Genomic DNA, 6620 nt, shown 5'->3' with positions numbered 1-6620 from the left:
CCCCCCCCCCCCCAGCTTTTCAGTGAGTTTCCAGAATAAAAGACAATGCTCTCCAGCCCAGAGGGTCTGGGTGGCTGAAAAGTCACTTTCTTACTCTTCAAAAGTCAGACTCACAGCACATGGGGGGAGGGGGAGGAGGAACAGGAGCATCAGAAGGACACGGCTAGGAGTTCAGTTCACTTTGACACAGACTCATGGGCCACTCCTGTCCCTGGAGAAGAAGTCCAGCTCTGCCCTGTAGGGCTCTAGGTTTGGTCAGGGAGACAAACGTGTGGACACCAGGCTGGTTGATGGACAGCTGGAAAAGGGAGTGATAAAGACGAACTGAAACTTTAAGCAAACATAATCAAAATTAAAAAATCAAAGCTATTTCTACACCAAAAAAACAAACAAACCCATAATCAGTCAGGAGGGTCTATGGGAGGAGCTAGGGTTTATGGAAATTCTCGAACTCTACCTAATCGTGAGAACCCTACAGGAAGAACTCTATATGTTTATAACAAAGCTCTAAGGGTCTAACTTCCCCTTCCATTAATTTCCTTTTCCCTTCTATAAATACCCCTCTATCTTGGCACACAGACCAGAGTATGCATAAGGCTTGCCATGTCTGCATGCGCGGGGTTGCAACCCTTTCTTTTTTTCTGAATAAATCCTTTTTTGATGACGAAACACCAGTCAATATTATTTTTCAGTGGACAAGAGCAAATGTCTCAGCGGAGTTCTCAAGAACCACCTCCTGACGTAGCCACGCCCCAGCTGGCTGCAGGCTCACCGCCCCGCCCCTCCTCCTAGCCCCTCCCCTCCCTGGGCCTGCTTTCCTCTGTAAACCTGGCAGTGGAAGCTGGTCTCTGAGGGCCTTCCTGCCCTGAGGTTCATGACATGGGGAGAGCAGAGTTCTGGGAAATGCAGCCTCTGGAGAGGAGACATCAGAGGCCAAGCATGCCGGCCCAGGCCTCACGGGCACAAACAGCCGCATCTTCCCAGGCTGCCCCAGCCTGAGCAGATTTAGCTCTCACCCTGCCTGCCTCATCCTCCAGGGAAGCCAGCTTCTCGGCCTGTTCCTGGAGCCCATGGGACTAGTGCCGGGACAGGGAGGTCCTGGGCCTGGCTCAGCAGAGCCTGCGTCCTTCCTTTTGCTGAGGAGGCGACTCCCACTCTGTGGCCTGAGAGCTGCAGCCCTGGAGTTGGACTGGCTGTGGCTGAATGGTCAGGGCCAAGTGCTGAGCAAACAGCAGGCCCACTGGGCAGCTGGTCCCTCACCTCTGGCCACTGTAAAGTCATTCCCAGGCCGCGTGGGGTGCTCACCTGGGCAATCAAGTGCAGGCATGGAAGGGGGGGCCTTTCCTGGGTTCAGGGTCCTTGCAGGGGGAAGGGAGCAGAGGGGAACTAGTTCCTGTCCCACACCCCTCCTTCAGAATAATCTCTTCCTTTCAACCTTCCTACCAGCTTCAATCAAGAACAGCCCCAAGACAGGCAGTGGGGGCCCGAGCCACCTCTGGATTCTCTTCTCTTGCTTGCTGGTTGACCCCAAGCAAGTTCCCTACCCTCTTTGGGTTTCCATTTCCCTCTCCTTGTCCAGACTTGGTGGCTCCCCTCCCTTATCTCAGCATCATAGGGACCCCGTGATATCGAATGACTAATATGGGAACAGCAAATATGTCCATTTTACAGGGCAGGAGGACACACAATGGCTTGGACACAGTGATGCTCAAAGTCACATGGGAGGTGGCAGAGGTACTGGGGCCCAGCCAGGCCTCCTTGGTGGGGCCTTATAATGGGCAGTGGGAAAAGGGTTCGGACTAGACCAGGTAGGTACAGGGCCTGGTACAGAACAACTCCTTGGTAAGGTTATACTTGTACACTTCATTCATTCATTCATTCATTCATTCATTCATTCATTCACCTTGCAGATTCCTTTGCGTTTGGCCCTCTGTTTAGGGAAATGGAAGGGTGTTCAAGGAAGAGCTGCTATAGGATCGACTTAGAGAGGGCTGTGGTCTTAGGAGCTGTGTTTCCTCAAAGTATAGTTCAGGATCCCCTGCATCCGAGGCAGTAGGGCCTTAAAATGCACATTCCTAGGTCCCACCCCAGACCTATCACCATAACCAGATCCTATGTGAACGGTTCCTTTGAACTCAGGGCCTCAGAAATGCCAGAATTTAGGGCCTGGAACTTTCTAAGGCAAAGGTGGCTGGAGGTGGGCCAGGTCTGATGACATTCCGGCTGCTCAGCCTCCCCTCCCCCAAAGTAAACCCGCAGGTGGAAGGTGCAGGTGCTCAGAGGGAACCGGCTCCAGTTTCATGCCCGGGGACACTCCTTCCAGGCTCTCCCTCCGACAATAAATTGCTCCCTTTGCCCTGGGAATTTCAATCTATGAAATCTGAAAAAGGAGATAATAGGCTCTATGTCCAAACCTGTCCATTCCAACCTCATTCGTAATGGACAAAAATATTAACTGAAAAATCCTAAATATTGGACAATGGGGGAAAGGTTAAGGGTGGGACCATAGCTGAGTGACTTTCCCGGTCTCAGATGGAATAAAGGGTGGATGTGGAAATGCAGGGAGCTATTTCTAAGGGGTAGTGATAAGGCAGAAGGGAGGGAGAAGAGCGGGGACCCTGGAGGCAGACGGTCAGGTTTACACCCTGGCTCCGCCCCTTCCCTGCTGCAGGATCTGAGGCCCAGACTCAGGCCCTCTGTGCCTCGATTTCCTCGTCCATAAACTGGAGCTGATAATAGTCTCCATCTCCTAGGGTTATTGAGCACTGAAGGATTTAATATACGGAGTGTTTAGAACAGTGCCTGATGCTTCTGTCTGTTAGCCATTATTATTAAACTATGTCACAGGCTCTCATGGGCTGAGTTGTATCCCCCCTGCCCCTGCCAAAATTCATATGTTGAAGCCCTAACTCTTAGTACCTCAGAATGTGACTGTATTTGGAGACAGGGCCTTGACAGAGGTGATAAGGTTAAAATTAGATGATTTGGATGGGCCCTAATCCAATATGACTGATGTCCCTATAGAAAAAGGAAATTTGGAGAAAGAGCCATGAGGGATGTGTGGAAAGACCCTGTGAGGACACAGTGAGGAGGCGGCCACCTGCAAGCCAAGGAGAGAGGCCTCAGGAGAAACTAAACCTACTGGCACCTTGATCTTGGGCTTTTAGCCTCCAGAACTGTGAGAAATAAATATCTGTTGTTTAATCCACCCCGTCTGTGGTATTTTATTATGGCAGCCCCAGCAAACTAATGCACATGCCTGGAAACTTTTAATAGGATTCTTAGCACATAACAGCTCTGTGCTCTGACATCACATTGATTATCTCATGTCAATCTCTCAACCATGAGGAGGGTCCTAGCCTCCCATTTCAGAGATAAAGAAAACTGAGGCTTGGCTAGTAAGGGGGAGGGCTTGGATTAGAACCAGGTCTGTGTAACTCCAAGGCCCCATTCAAAACCTGCCTCCATCCCCCTCTGTGAGGCACCACTCAGCCCCCTGCCTCCCAGCCTCCCTCCTTGCAGATAGCATGTACCTCTGTGTCTTTGCACATACTGTTCTCTCTGCCTGGAATGCTCTTCCCACTGCTGACCTCTCAGGCTAGCTTCTATTCAGTGATTCAAGACAAAACTCTTCTTTATTTTTCCTTTAGTTTCTCTCATTCACATTTATTTATTTTTTATTAAATTTACTGGGGTAACGTGGGGGTGGGTGAAAAAGGTGAAGGGATTAAGGAGTACAAATTGATAGTTCCAAAATAACCACGTGGATGTAGAGTATAGCATAAGGAATAGAGTCAATAATATTGTAATAACTATATATGGTGTCCGATGGGTACTAGATTTATTGGGGTGATCACTTCGTAAGTTATATGTATGTCTAATCACTATGTTATACACCTGAAACTAACATATTGTTGTACGTCAACTGTAATTGAAAATAAAAAAATATTTAAAATAACAAAATAAATACATTGGGGTAACATTAGTTAATAACATTATGTAAATTTCAGGTGTACAACTTTATAATACGACGTCTGTATGTTCTATTGTGTGCTCTCCACCCAAAGTCTAATCTCCTTCCATCATCTTTCTGTTTGACTTCCTTTACCCTTTTTGTCCTCCCTCCATCCCCAAGACAAAACCCTTCTTGAATGTCTCCTTCTCCCATGGTTTACCCAACAGTCCTTGCAGATTTGCTCCTCTTGAGAACTTCCAATCATTGTGTGCTTTACCTTTATGATGGTAAATGTTATTTGTTTCGACTGTGGCATTTATGCTTGAGATTGTATCAGTGTATTTACTGTGAGTCCCTTGAGGATGAGGGCTGTGTCCTCTGCTTTGAATTCCTCATTCGTAGCACCAGACAGCCCCAGAGAGGCACTCACTCACCAGCTGGCTGAGGTTAGGACGTGAGGTTGCCATGTTGGGACTGGAGAGAATATTCCAGCCTTAGGAGTAGATACTGAGCAGAGGGAATCTCCTGCTTCCTGCCAGGGATGAGGGTGGGGGAAGCAGATAAAAGAGAGGGCCCTAAAGTCCCCACTCTTGGCATGAGAAGAGGGATACTTTGACTGTCCTGGGGGTAGCTATGTAGCAAAAGGGGAAGGATGAAGGATGGGGTCAGGCCCCCTAGAGCCTGTTTCCCAGTGTGTGTATCTTGGGCACGTCTCACCACCTCTCGGGCCTCCATTTTCTCATATGTGAAATGGGAACGATGGTTCCCTCCAGTGGGTGTTGGGAGGGTTACATGTGGGTGAAGCATAGGGCAGTGTGGGGCTCAAAGGGATGGGTGCTGGACTGCGTCCCTGCTGGAGGCCAAGGAAGGCAGCCCACCAAAGAGACAGCTACTTGCCTATGGTCACCCAGTAAGCTGGCCGAAGGTGGGGAGCCAGCTGGCCCCCAATGAATAATTAGCAGTTGTGTAACAGGGGTGGCCTAGTTCCCAAGAAGCGCCCCCATCAGCAGCTGTGTGTGGTGAGCTGGCTTAGAGTTGGGAGCTCGAGTGATGGCGAACATGGCAGGACACATGGAGAACAGAGGGCCTGACTCGGTGAATTCCAGTGGGCATTCTCCAAGGGTGAGGTCACCACCTCTGATTCCCTGGGGCTGCCTGAGTTCACAGGCACCACTGAACCAGCTCTAGAGCAGAAGGGGGCGGTGGCAGGGCCAGGACACAGAGCCAAATCTAAGGCCTTCAGCCTGGTACAATGATGGCCCCTTATATGGTGGGTGCTTTGGTCCTTATCTCGGGAAGCCTGGTGTTTCCTGTTTAAGATGACCTCATTAATTAGTGATTGGGATCAGCCCCAGTTTGCAGATGGTGCCATTGAGGCTCAAACTGGTGAAAAACCTTGCGCCCAAGGGAAAGCTGTGTGGCTCATGGGCAAGAACAGAGACTGTGGAATCAAACACAACTGAGTTCCAATCTGAGCTCCAAAACGTGTTAATGCCAACTTACTTCAACATCCTGGGCCTCAGTTTCCTCGTCTGTAAAATGGGGATAATGACAGTCCCTGCCGCTTGGGGTTGTTGTGAAGACTCAGGGAGATGACACATGTAACACGCGCCCAGCAAGTGTGAGCCCTCGCTGTCCCCATTTTACTGATGTGAGAACTGAGCCTCAGAATGGTAAGGCAACTTGCTCCAGGCCATACACTGGTACGTGGCAAAGTCAGCACTTGAACCCAGATCTGATTTTCCTGCCCTACTTACACCACTATGAAGAGCCCGGGGGTGGCTCCCAGCTTCCAAAAAGCTGTCAGGAGGCAGACAGAGAGGCGAGGTTTCTGGGAACAACCAGTGGCCCACATTTCCGATGGAGCCGTGGAGGCCAGTCCTGGGGTCCAGGGCTCAGGGTCACGCCTGCAGCTGCTGTTCCAGGCAGCAGAGAGGAATTGTGGCAACATGCCTGGAAGCCTTGCTCGTTCCACAGTGTCCTTATCCCAACATTGTTCCCTGGACCCTCCCAGCCCAGAGCCCACACATTAGGGATTTCCGGCGGCCTGGCCAGAACTACCTTCCCTTCCCGGAGAGGCTTTCCCCAGGCGGCTGGGGTTGGGGCTGAGCTGGACCCAGGCCCTCTGCACTGGGCAGGGACTGCTGGGAAGGGCACTGGCTGCAGCACTGTCAACATGCCCTTGACTGGACAGGTCCTGGCCCCAGAGACTGCCCTCCTCACTCCTCCTGAAGCCGAGGGAGAAAAGGCCATGACTCATTTTCACTTTAGGGCTGGCTGAAGTCAGGGCACTTGGCTTCAAGTCCCTGTCACAGACACACTGTGACCTGGACACGGCACCCCTCCTCGTGCCCTTTTGGGGGAGACTGGACGATACCTGCGGTCCCTTCAGGCTCTGACATTAGTTGGGGAGTGACCTGCAGCCTCTGGCTCTGCAGTCTTAGAGCATAAGCTTCTTGACACGGTCCGTTTCCCTCCTCTCTTCTGTGTGTGTAGAAGGAACCCACGTTAGTGACCACCATTCATTCATCCAAATGCTTCTAAGAACTGCTAATACTCTTCGATGATGACCGGTTCTATTTGAAGTGGCTTCTCAGCCATTCCACTGCCACCCCGCTGTGCTCAGTCTGCTCATCTGTGAAGTGGCGAGAACTCTGGCCTGGCA

The sequence above is a fragment of the Rhinolophus sinicus genome, chromosome 1 (assembly GCF_057876585.1).
Source record: "Rhinolophus sinicus isolate RSI-liver-muscle chromosome 1, RSI-T2T, whole genome shotgun sequence".
NCBI lineage: Eukaryota > Metazoa > Chordata > Mammalia > Chiroptera > Rhinolophidae > Rhinolophus > Rhinolophus sinicus.
Note: the sequence above shows the minus strand (reverse complement) of the source record.